At 41.8% G+C, this 13,592-nt stretch overlaps 1 protein-coding gene and 1 pseudogene across 6 annotated transcripts in view; one reads left to right on the top strand and one right to left on the bottom strand.

Moving 5' to 3' along the window:
- Positions 1–13,592, bottom strand: part of LOC135225189 (UTP--glucose-1-phosphate uridylyltransferase-like) — a 152,981-nt gene that overhangs the window by 62,577 nt on the left and 76,812 nt on the right. The gene's annotated exons all lie outside the window — the stretch shown is intronic.
- The window catches only part of LOC135225188 (UTP--glucose-1-phosphate uridylyltransferase-like), a 32,720-nt pseudogene that overhangs the window by 630 nt on the left and 18,498 nt on the right, over positions 1–13,592 (top strand).

Raw genomic sequence — 13,592 nt, 5'->3', positions numbered from 1 at the left:
GCTTGGATAGTTACATAACATAAAGTGTTTGAAAAGTAATGTACATATATAGGACCATTTCCTACTCTTGTATGCATAGTATGTATGTAGTACTTAGTTTGCACACTGTTGTAATTTAGATATTGATGTGCTCATGAAAGTAAGAACACATGATTAAGGATTGAGTGTACAAACACTGTACCTCATGTTTAATCCCAAGTAATAGATTAGTTTCCTTAAGCAAAACTCTCCATAGGGTATTACTTAAGGTTCTTTAGAGTATCCATTTTGCCCATATCTGCAACCCCTTTTATCCCTTTTATTGTACCTCTGTTCATATTCTTTTTACTCCCATCTTACTTTCCACCTTTCCCACAATTGTTTCATAGTTAAAACTGAGGTTTTCATCCTGTTATGCCTATCAACCTTTATATACTTATTTAGCTTGCCTTTTTGTCTGTTTATTTGTTTGTTAGTCCCTTGGTCAAATCTTGTAACTCAGTTTTTTACCTGTTCCCTTCGTCCAATCGACACTAAATTTTGCATGGTCACTTAGGTCCCAGTGACAATACGACCTTACATGATCAGTAGGTTGGCAATGGTCTCTAGTGACCCTACAGTGACCCCTCCCCATATCTCAGGATTCGTATGAAACTCTTCAAGTTTTTCAGAACTTCTTTGACTCTGTAGAATACGTAATTTAATACTAATTTTACGGATTTTTTCAACCACCTTTGGTGTGACAGGATATAATTTTCATTAGCTACAATCATAAATCTGTTACAATTTCTGTCAAAACTAAAAAGTACAAAGTAAAAGATATAACAAATTTATTAAACACTTTTATTAAAATGTGCTAAAGTAAAAAATAAATGTTTTGAGACACCAGGATTTTCTTGCAATTAATCATGTCTACTAATAAAAGCATGGGTGCCAAACATGGAAGGAAATGCTAAAAGAGATAAAAAAAAATATACACATTTTTTTTTCTGTAGCATTTTCTTCCATGCTTGGCACCCATGTTTTTTTTTTTATTTTTTGTAAACATGATTAATTGTAAGGAAATCCTGGTGTCTCAAAAAATTATTTTTCACTTTTTAGTGCATTGAAATAAGTGTGTTTACTTGGCCTTTGGCGTAAACTTATATGTATTCCATTCCATTCAGCTAAAGCTTGAATATAAAATGCCTCCCGAAAAAGAGTCAACAAGCTTCCGCTAAGGTATTGGAGAAAGTTTTGGTTTTTAAAAGATCTTGAGAATAGATGACCAATTTTGATTGAATATTGTCAAAATATTTGTTAAATGATTTTCCAGGTGACTTATTTTTGATGGAGGTCACCGATTTGATGTAATTTTTGTGTCAAATAAAGAAAGTCAGTTTTATAGATAGTTTTATAGACATTCTGCAAATATAAACATCTATTGAGGATTGCAATTAATGCTTTTAACCGAGTTACATCAAAATCAACTCATTAGTTTTCAATTGATCTTGGTAACAGGTAGGCATAAACACTCATAACTGATTGGGAAAGTGTAACCACCTTTTTCAGAGTAATAAAATGAGTTCTACCATTAAAAGATATAGTCAAAGCATCAATAGCCCAAGTACTCTGTCCTCTTCAAGGTCCACATTTACTGGAAGTCCCTTTATGTTATTAAATGTGACTTTCAATTCCATAACTTGGCAGAAGTTATTGACAACCCTATTACATTTGTAGGTCAGAATACGACCCGTTGTTATAAAAAGCACGTGCCTATTTTTTTTTTTAACTAGAAAAACAATACCAATGCCTTTATTTACAATGAGGGGGTGAATTTTAAGTTCATGATGGGGATGGGAAACAGAATTTTCATCATGCAATATTTCTCTCTCTCTCTCTCCCTCTCTCTAAAACTTAACTTTTCTTAGCTTTCATAGATTCTTTAGTTTTTATTCCTTCCTCTTTTGCCCAGCCATTTTAGGTATAAGACTTAACAGTTACTTATCCTTTTCACATTCGATCACTGATCCTCTTTTCCCACATAGAACAACCAGATTGGTTGAACAGCGGCACTAATATGCAGTAAAGGTGCCTCGCTATCGAACTTCTCAGTTCCAGAGGTCCTTTATTCCTCACACAATTACACTGTGGAACAGACTCCCTGAGGAGGATGTGCAGTTGGAGCCTCAAAAGTTGAAGTGAAGATGCAATGCATTACTACCCTAAAAAGGGATTTTGACGAAGGAAAATCTATTTCTGGGGAAGACCTGTGTCGCCCGGTGAAAAGTTTCCTGTAGCTCACTTTTCTAAGTATAAATAGATTCTAAATATACCAGAGAAAAAAGCTAGCATGGTATGCTGAGGTTACTACCCTCTCGCAAGCACCCAAAGGGTGTCGGGTATAACTATTTATACTTAGAAAAGTGAGTTACAGGAACTTTTCACCGGCGAACACAGGTCGAACCTAAAATAGTTCTCCTTGTATTTTATAATTACTTACATTTTATCTATTTATTTGTAATTTGTTAACTTATTTTTACTTTTCCAATAACTGATCTTTTCTTTCTGTATATCCTATTACCCTCTGTTTCTTCTTTCATATGAACACCTTAGTCTTTGGGATCTTGAATTTCAAATCAGTGGCCCCTGTGGGCTTGTTCCACACGATGATGATGATGTCCACCCTAAAGTGTGCATCCCATTACCTCACAAAATTAAAAGTCCTAGACATCAACCTTGCATTTGATGTCTAGGCCAGTCCCTTACAATGCTCCTAATTGGCTGTTGATAAGCCAATCACAGGCTGGAAACTCTCAGTCTCTCTCTCGAGAGTTCACTTAGGCAGGATGTATGTTCCATCTCTCCTGAGGGATACTTTTGAAAGACTATCCCTCAGGAGAGGTGGAACATACATCCTGCCTATTTGAACACCCGAGAGTGACTGAGAGTTTCCAGCCCTGTGATTGGCTCATCAACAGCCAATCAGGAGCATCGTAAGGGACTGGCTTAGACATCAAATCCACAGTTGATGTGAATCTACTATATTACTACTATTAGTATCTGTGGGTCTGAGAGGGCAAATTAATATAAATTAGGAATAAATAAATAAGCACTACATGGTATATGCTTAAATTTCTATTTTGTGTTTTATTACTTTTTTTTTTACATTATTATGATCCTTCCAGCACCTGAACAAGAGTTACGACTGCAACGTCCCATGGGTGCTGATGAACTCATTTCAATACTGATGATGATACACAGAAGGTCATCAGAGTACCAAGGTTTTCAGGTAAGATTTTTTCATTCAAATGATGATTTTTTTTAGAGATTTGATGAAACACCTCTTAGTTGAGTAAAAGTCGATGTTACTGGCAATATGAATACAATGCTGGTGCATCATTGTTATTTTTTTATCAAGGCAGCCATGATTATTTTATGGTCTTTGTAAGTGTCCTTTTGTATGAAAAGTATAAATTTTTATCCAACATAGTTTAGAAATAAACCCATAGAATATGCAATTTTTTTTACGTTTTCAGTGGATAAATACAGTGATGCATTCTTTGTTAAAACTTCATAAGTGTGGACTACAGCATAACTGTAACAGCTGCATGAGTAATTATATAGTAGTTAGCTCATTTTGTATTTATTTGGTGATAATACAGTATTGAAGGTTTCCATACATATAAAGCTGAAACTGGATAAATTGAATACTTATATTCAGGCACAACTGTTATTTACATACAATGCTTTATGCCCGAATATAATTTTTCAATTTATATATAGAAGATTACATTATTTTTTAGTTTTCCGGTGCTAGAAATTCACTCTCAACGTGGTTCGGAAGTCATGTAAAGCCGTTGGTCCCATTGCTGAATAACAACTGGTTTCATGCAATGTAAAAAGCACTATACAATCAAAATACAATCAAACAATTATACTGTAGTTAGTAGTTTTCTTACTGTATACTGTAAAAGATTAGTTATACAATATATTCAGTGATGTTGTAAACAAATAATGTTCTGATGTGGCCAATACTATTATTTTCCTTCATGTTGCAGGTGAAGACATACACTTTCAACCAGTCAAGATATCCTCGCATCAATAAGGAATCTCTGATGCCAGTTGCCAAAACCTGCAGCGCAGAGACTGATCTTGAGGCGTAAGTATCAGGGTCACATAAGGATTGAGCAAATTTTTCAGCAAGATTTACACCATGACCAGCACTTGCCCCATAGGAGGGTTAGTGTCATTAGTGCACCTTACACCATGCACTGTAGGCATTACTTCAGGGCTTTTCATCATCCATTTGGCCCCTAGCTGCAACCCTTTCATTCATTGAACTGTGCATACCTGTTTGCATTCTCTTTCTTCCATCTGACTTTCAACTTTCTTACTATTATTTTCCACCCTCTTCTCACAATGTTTTCATAGTGCAACTGCAAGGTTTCCTCCAGTACTACACCATTAAACATTTTTGTTCTCAATTTCCTTTGAGTTCTAAATGGCCTCAAAGGTCCCAGTGCTTGGCCTTTGGCCTAAATTCAATATTTCATTCTTGACAAGTACCTGCAAGTTATTAGTGATTTAGAAATCACTTTGGGATTATGTCTGAAACTGTTCCTGTATGCACTGTATTTTATGTAAAAGTTAATGTGTAGATAGAAAATACAAGGGATCCTTGTAACGATATTTTAATTATCTCTTCTTGGAGTTATTTCATCTGTCAAATTAGTGATGGTGCTTGATAGCCCTTATGATGTAATTATACCACCTTAGATAGGCTGTCTTGGCGATGACAATGAATAATGTTTGCAACAAATTTGGAATGAACATTTTAAAGAGCCATATACATACCATTAAAGATTTTGGAATGACAAATGATTGTGAATTATAATACTGTACGTACTTAATCATTCCCGAATAAGTTTAAATGGTAATCTCTTAAGAAGACTGGATATATGTGAGCTGTCCAGAGTATGCATACATTTCATTGATTTTGAGAAGATAATTTGCATGGAAATCTTCATCTTAGGCGAGTGTACTATAGCTGCGGTTGATCAAACCAAACAGGATCTCTGTCGACAAACAATATTGACTTTCTCACAGGTCTGCTTGTGATCAAGATATGCAAGCATCATCATCATATGTTCTTGATCTTGTTCAGGGATACCTATAATATCCACAGTCTCATTTCACATTACCACAGCTACTTTATTGTGATTTTATTTTTCTTTGCTGCCATGTTAGATGTGATGCATTTTTAGATATTTCTCGTAAATTGAATGCTAGGTGTAAAGTATAGGTTGGTTCAAGTTAGGAACTACAAGGGATTACTTATAGTCAGATGGTATCTTGAAAATATTCAAATTCAGGATATAATAGTATGTTTAAGGTCTTTTTTATTTAGTGGACTTCACTATCTATCAGAGAGGCCAAACCCTCAAAGTGTCTTCATTTGAGGTGCTGCTGTAATCAAGGAAGGTCCAAAAATTCATTAGCTTTAGTTATAAATACAAATAATGGTACCATTTTCATGTATGACACTCTTACCTGGCAGGTATATATATAGCTATATTCTCTGTTCGCACTGGCAGAACAATTTTCAAAACTCGCGGCAACCGCTAGATCACTGGTAGTTCAGGTGATCGCACCCCGCTCCCGTGGCGCTGGTGCTCGGAATCGTTCCCATTTTCGTCCGATTTTTTTCTGCCACTGAACCGGCAACATCGTTGTTGGTTCCCTGCTAGAATTCGAAACTCGTTAGCTGACTTTCGCTGTACTTGGATGGTTTTTTGGGTATCGTATTGGAAAGTTGGATTGGCAATCGCGATTGGAAGTTATATAATGTCCTGATTCTGGTATAGTATTTCGAGTGTGTATGAAAGAAGGGTGCAAGTGAGACTGCCGAAAGCCTCGGTAGACCCTCACACAGTATGTAAGAAGTGTAGAGAGGTTTTGTGTACTTGGGATAATAGATGTAATGAGTGTGAAAGTTTAAATGAGAAGGAGTGGAAGACTTTCACCAAATATGTTGAGAGACTTGAAAAGGATAGAGTAAGAAGATCGGTGTCTCGGAGTGAGAGGTCAGGTTCTTCTAGTAAGGCCTGAATACTTCTGTTATTTCTCCCCCTTCTTCCCAAGTAGAAGTTGTTAATCCTTCTCCTCAGGTCTCTCCTGCGCCCGCTGCTGTTTCTGAGGATAACTAATATTTGTGAAAGTGTTTGCCGCCCTTGCGTCAATGGGCGATCAGATTCAGCGTCTTACAGACAAAGTGGGTACGATTGAAAGTGTCAGTGGTAGTGGAGGGGCGGCTGATCGTCTCACTCGTGCTCCTAGACCTAGGCCCTCTGCCAAGCTCCAGACCCAAGGGAGAAGGCATGTCGACAGTCGAAGGGAGGCGAGAGGGGTTCCCTTACGATCAGTCGTCCCTTCAGGCAGTCCTGTTGCGTCCCAGGCTGCAGCAGTGCGCCATAGAAAAGGTGACACTGGGAAGTGTTTTTCCTATACAGATAGTGCTGCGTCAGGCAGGTATGGACGTTATGCGGAAGTTTCGCGTCCTCTGAAGAGGACGCATAGACCTACGTCTCAAGATGAGCGGTACCCTCAAGAACGGTGGAGTAGTCCGAGATTTTCTCTTCTAGTGATGAGGAAGAGGTGGTTCGATTAAAAGAGGAGATCCTTTAAGTCAAGACAAGACGCAAGACCTCATGTGTACGACGTTTCTCTGGATAGGAGCCCTCCCTTCTGAATACGGAGCAGTCTCTCCGATATCTTCTCCCTTATCGTAGAACTCAAGATCGAGTTTCTCGTTTTTGATGATCCGTCTCTTCTTCGTTCTCCGCTTGCTCAGAATTCCCGCCAGGAAGCAGAGACTAGGAACTTCCTTGAAGAGATGCAAGGAAGGTTAGCCGATTTAGTTAAATCGTGGGGAACATCGGAACATCCTCCTACGAGGCGTAAGGACGCATCTCTCCCCAGTCAAGTCGTCTAAGAGGACGCATGATGGTTTGCCTCCTTCTCGTCATACTTCGGAGTCTCGGGTAGTACGCAAGTTACGGGGAGCAGGACGCAGGACGCAAGTTACGAGAACAGAAGCAGGACGCAAGTTTCCGGAGCAGGACGCAGGACGCAAGCTGCCGGAACAGGACGCAGGACGCAACCTCGGATCTCAGAAGGACGCAGGACGCAGGCGGCAGGAGCCGGTTTCTTCCCGCGAGGTTTGGAGAAGATTTTCTGCAGCAAGACCTGGGGTTTACAGGATGTGTCTTCGGCAGAAGAGGAAATAGAAGACTTAGAATCTGAGGAAGAAAAAGAAGGTGAAGCACCTTCTTCAGACTATAAGAAATTGACGAATTGCCTTCTTTCACTTTTGAAGGGGATTTTCAGCCGGCAGCTCCGACATCACCCCTTTCTCAATTCTCCAAGAATAAAACTTCGAAGAAGTCCTCATTTTTGAAGATGAAGTTTTCGATTACGGCTAGAAGGCTCTTCAAAGAATTGATACGTGGTTGAAGGAGAAGAGGGAAGCGGGCAAGACTGTGTTCTCTCTTTCCCTCCTGCCAAATTGGCATCGAAGTCCGGAATTGGTATGCGACGGGGGAAAATCTCGGCCTGGGAGTTCCTGCCTCCTCCCAGGGGATTTTTCCAACATTGTTGACAGTTCCCGCAGACATGCCTTGAATTCGGCCAAAGTGTGGTGGTCTCCATCAGGAATTAGATCATCTCTTGAAAGGGATTTTTCGGACCTTCGAGGTTTTTAATTTCTGGATTGGTCCTTGGGGGCTCTGGGACGAACAGTGGAAAATAATGAATCAACGGCTTCTCAACTCCCAAGCAGTATTATGTCCTGCATGGACAAAGCCAACCTTAAGGGATGGCGCGAATGAATTAGCATCTCTTTTCACCGCAGGAGTTTTAAAGAAAAAGGTCACTCCTATGCTCTTTTGCTGCTAAGGGCGTTTCTAACGCCCAGAAATCCTAATTGGTTTTATTCCCCACTTTCGGATCAATTGTTTCCTGCGGATATTATCAAGGATATTTCGCTTTCCCTAACTCAGAAGGCGACGCAGGATCTGTTAACTTCTCGGTAAGGAAATTTTTACCCAACAAGGTGGTTAGAAGACCCCTAAGGAATCAAGGCAACTAGTCAGCCCTTCGAGGCAAGTCCTTTTCTCGTCCTGCCTTCAGAGCAAGAAGAGCTCCGTCCAAGAGGGGTTCGAAACCCAGTACTAAACAATGAACAACAAGTCCTTCAGACATCAGTAGGTGCCAGACTCCAGAAGTTTTGGGAGATTTGGCAAGAAAAGGGAGCAGATCCTTGGGTCGTCAAGGTAGCCAAAGAAGGTTACAAGATCCCTTTTCTGAAGAGACCACCTCTTGCGACATCGCCAAGAGAGCTTGGAGCTCACTACAGCGATCCAGGGAAACAAGAAGCACTACAAGAACAAGTTCTTTCTATGCTCAAGAAAGGAGCAATAGAACCTGTTCTGGATCACTTATCTCGGATTTTACAACCGGCTGTTTTTTTAGTAGCGAAAATCCTCGGGGGGATGGAGACCAGTACTGGACGTAAGTCAACTCAATTTATTTGTAGAGAAAACAAAATTTACGAGGAGACGACGATTCAGTACTGGCAGCGGTACGTCCAGGGGACTGGATGGTCACCCTGGACCTTCAAGACGCATATTTTCATATCCAATTCATGCAGGATCCAGGGATGAAGTACCTGAGATTGTGATCCAGAACAGGGTCTTTCAGTTCAAAGCCCTCTGCTTTGGACTGTGCACAGCCCCACAAGTTTTTACAAGAGTGATGGCGAGCGTGGCGAAGTGGCTACACATTCTAGGAATAAGAGTGTCTCTATACCTAGACGATTGGCTCATAAGAGCCCAATCAAGAAAGCAATGTCTGGAGGACTTAGAAATGACGTTAACATTAACGAAAGAGTTAGGGTTGATGGTGAACTTAGAAAAGTCGAATATGACCCCAAGTCAGGAGCTAGTTTATTTGGGGATTCTGATCTCCTCAGTGACTTTTCGGGCTTTCCGTCTCCCAAACAGACAAGACGCAGTGCATCCGGAAAGTGCAAGCCTTTCTAGAGAAAGAACAATGTTCAGCACGAGAGTGGATGAGCTTACTGGGGGACACTCTCGTCCTGGAACGGTTCGTTTCGCTAGGAAGGCTTCACATGAGACCCCTACAAAATATTTTTGAACCAAGTCCTGGCCAAGAAAATCGCAACCAGATTCCTTCCTGTTTTTCGAATTCCTCGCAAGATCAAAGAGGGAATTGCGGTGGTGGCTAACTCCGGGGAAGTAGCGCAGGGAGCGTCTCTCCAGCAAAAGAACCCCAAGACCATGTATTGTTCTCAGACGCTGTCGGACGCAGGCTGGGGAGCGACTCTCGGACTTCAAGAAGTTTCAGGTCGTTGGAGCAAGGAGGAAGCGGCTTGGCATATAAACAGGAAGGAACTGATGGCGATTTTCTTGGCTTTGAAAGAGTTCAACGCGGTGATTCGCAACAAGGTGGTACAAGTCAACGCGGACAATACCACAGCTCTGGCGTACATCCGCAAACAAGGAGGGACACATTCAATCTCTCTTTGCAAGTTGGCGGAGGAGATCCTTCTTTGGGCAGAGAAGGAAAACGTAACCCTTCTCACCAGATTCATTCAAGGGGAGAAGAATGTGAGAGCGGACCTGTTGAGCAGGGAAGGTCAACTTCTATCAACAGAATGGACTCTTCATTTAGAAGTATGCCAGAATCTGTGGAAATTATGGGGTCGCCCAGTGGTGGACTTGTTTGCGACAGCAATGACAAAGAGATTGAACGACTTATTGCTCTCCAGTCCCAGACCGTCAAGCAGTCGCAGTAGACGCATTTCTTCTAGATGGACGGGGCTAAGACGTCTACGCCTTTCCCCCGTTCAAGATATTAGGAAAGGGTTTTGAAGAAATTCATGGAGAGTCAAGGGAACAAGAATGACTCTCATAGCTCCATACTGGCTGGCCCGAGATTGGTTCACAGAGGTACTGGAATGGACAATAGATGTACCAAGGACACTTCCAGCAGAGTAGATCTACTCAAACAGCCTCACTTCAACAGGTACCACAAGAACACCCTCGCTCTGGGTCTGACTGCGTTCAGACTATCGAAAGAACTTGTCAGAGCGAGGGGGTTTTCTAGAGAGGCGGCCAGAGCGGTGGCCGCAGCTAGAAGAGCCTCTACTATTAAGGTGTACCAGGCGAAGTGGGAAATCTTTCGCAAGTGGTGCAAGAGTCGGAAGATTTCTTCATCCAGTACCTCTGTGACCCAAATTGCCGACTTTCTTTTATACTTAAAGAAGGAAATAAAAATTGTCAACTCAGACGATTAAAGGGTATCGGAGTATGTTTGGCTTCAGTATTTAGACATAGAGGTCTAGATATTACAAATAATCTAGATCTGAGAGACCTCATAAGGTCCTTTGCAACAAGGAAGGAGCCCCAATACAGAACGCCTTCCTGGAATCTCGATGTGGTCCTGAAATTTTTAGGAACTAGTAATGTTCGAACCGATAATCAAGCTTCGTTGAGAGATATCTCAAAAAAGACCATCTTTTTGGTGGCCTTGGCCACAGCTAAAAGTGGGTGAGTGAGCTGCAAGCAATTAGCAAACATATTGGTTGGAAACATGACAAAGCGGTTGCTCATTTCAGGAGGGGTTCTTGGCCAAGAACGAGAATCCAGCTCATCCATGGCCAAGGTCGTTTGAAATTATGGGTCTTTCAGATCTAGTAGGACAGGAACAAGAGAGAGTTCTTTGTCCAGTAAGGGCATTGCGCTATTATTTGGAGAAAACCAGTAAGATTAGAGGAACTTCAGAATCACTGTGGTGCTCTGTGAAGGATCCTAGCAGAGCAATGACCAAAAATGCTATTGCCTTTTTCCTTAGGGAACTAATTAAAGAATCTCATATGTTATGCCAAGAAGAAAATTTCGGCATCCTTAAGGTTAAGGCGCACGAAGTGAGAGCAGTAGCTACTTCGTTGGCTTTTAAAAGAATATGGCCTCAAAGATATCATTGAAACGACGTTTTGGAGGACTAATTCAGTGTGTTTGCAAGTCATTACCTTAGAAACGTCAAAACAACGTTTGACAATTGTCAAACGTTGGGTCCATAGTATCCTCAGGAGGCAGTATTGGGCAAAGGATTTTCCACCCCATAACTTACTAACATGCTAGGTATTTTAATGAAGTGGTGTTGATTTTACGGTTGCCTGAGAGGGTGATTTCCTCTTCAGTCTGTGAAGTGTAGTGTGTTAGGTTAGTTTTGTGTGTGGTTCAGGTGGTCTAACTTATCCTAGCATGAATGCCCGTGGGTAAGAGAGGGCTAGGGTTTCCTGTCAACAATTGGTCCCGTCCAGTGTCAGACCCTTGTATTTAGCTTCATCAACTAATAGGTCACGTCTAGTTGGAAGCTACTAAGAAGGTTTAGCAGGCTAAGAGGCAGGAATGCTGAAGTCAGCTACCTTAGCAGGTAAGGAATCTAAGAGTATTTTAAATTTTAAATTTTAAAACTCTTACAATGTTGCTGTCTTTGACCCACCTCCAAATGTGTCAATCAGCTATATATATACCTGCCAGGTAAGTGTCATACATGAAAATGATGTTATTATGATATAACAAAGTTTCATGTATACTTACCTGGCAGGTATATATAATTAAATTCCCACCCACCTCCCCTCAGGAGACAGGGTTCAGAGAAAAATCTGACGAAAATGGGAACGATTCCGAGCACCAGCGCCACGGGAGCGGGGTGGCGATCACCTGAACTACCAGTGATCTAGCGGTTTGCCGCGAGTTTTGTTAAAAGTTCTGCCAGTGCGAACAGAGAATATAGCTATATATATACCTGCCAGGTAAGTATACATGAAACTTTGTTATATCATAATAACATCAATTTCAAGAAAAGTTAGGTCATATAGAATGACTGTAGACTTTGTCATCTACAGTACATATACAGTAATTGTCTCTACGGTACATATTTGAAACTCTTGAAATCAAAATAAACCAACAATATGAAAATATTTTCACATTACGGGCCATGCATCTGTCTTATATTCAGTGGCATCTTGTCTTGTTTATATAAACTTCAATAAGATTGGTGACCCTTCATTTGTTATAGCAAAACAAAAGAAGATACCTTTTTTTTCTGGGCTCAGCTCGTGTCGCTGCGCGAAATATCCTTTCATCTATTATTTCTAGGGTAAATGTACTAACACATACCAGAGAATAAATAAAATAAAGAAAAAGGTCAGTATAACTGACTCGCTCACCCTCCAAGAGGGTGTCGGTATGAACACTAGGCGAGTGAGACCACTACCACGAGCCAAATACCAATAGAAATCTCCCACAACAAAAACCCTCCATGAGGAGAGCCGACCCACAGAGTGAGGCAGCTCGTACTACTACTACTCCATCCCATGCTGCCGACTGCTGCGCCTCTGGTGGCCATCCTTTCAGTTAGCGCACACGAGTCACACGTGATATTTTTCTCTCTGTGTTTTTTGTGCCCTTTCGTTGGATTTATCTATGATGGAGCGTGCAGCTATTGCAGCAGCTAAGTTAAGTACTCAGTATTTATGGTTAGTTGGTTTTTTCCGGCCCTCAGTCAGTATTTGCCGTTTTTTAGGTATAAATACGAACTCGGGGTCGGAAGCATGGCAGCATGGTTCTGCCGCGTGGTGGGTTCGTTCTCGGTCTCCCATACCTAGAACATCCCCTTATCTATATACGCTCTATATTTATTATCCATTTTACTTAGGGTACTGTCTACTCAGGTTTGTCATGCATGCATGTCTTTTACCTTATGTAGGCTTCTTCTTTCCAGACCCTAGTCCCGGCTCTTAGTATCGGCCTCTGACTAGCTTTGAGTGGTAGACTTTCCTTCGGTGTTAGTCGTACACTCCTGGATTTTTTCTCCTACTATATTGTTTTCTTTCTTTTATTTTATTATATACCATGTATTTTGTTGTGGCTAGGTTAGTTAGGCCGTCTGGCTTAGCCTAGGTCCTGGCTCCTTGAGCTATGCTACCGCTCATCAGTTCGGTTGCTTCCCTATAGCATCTCTCTGATCAGTCGGTTTTGGCCCAGTAGGTCTCCATGCTACCGCTTTCAGTTCAGTTTGCTTCCCGATAGCATCTCTCTGATCAGTTGGTTGGTCTAGGCTTAGTTGTCTTATTTTAGTCTTACCGCCTCGTGGTCACTACGCGATCACGAGACAGCCAGACGCCTGCCCAGTCCCCTTCCCCCCACCTCTCCCGCTCTTCATAGAGTCGGGGGAGGGTGGGTCGGTCTGCCCACGCACGCTCCGCACCCATACCCGAGCATGCCTCCCTCTCTCCTCCCAGGCGGAGGGGCCAGGGAGACGGGACAGACCCAGACTGGACGCGACCTCTCCGGCTTCTCGGTCCGGCCCGGTGGTGATGTGGTGGGGGGTACTGGCCTTTCCCCCCATCCGTTGCTTCCTTGTCGCTCCGGTTCGCTCCAAGCCTGTATGTCTCCTCGCTCTTCCCGACCTTGCTAGGACTCCTTTCCTGATCGGAGTCCTGGCATCCAGCGGGAAGATGTTAGTCACCAGTAGAGTGGACC

This window comes from Macrobrachium nipponense, chromosome 13 (assembly GCF_015104395.2).
Source record: "Macrobrachium nipponense isolate FS-2020 chromosome 13, ASM1510439v2, whole genome shotgun sequence".
Classification (NCBI taxonomy): domain Eukaryota; kingdom Metazoa; phylum Arthropoda; class Malacostraca; order Decapoda; family Palaemonidae; genus Macrobrachium; species Macrobrachium nipponense.
The sequence above is the reverse complement of the archived record's forward strand: the minus strand, read 5'-3'. Positions and strand labels throughout refer to the sequence as shown.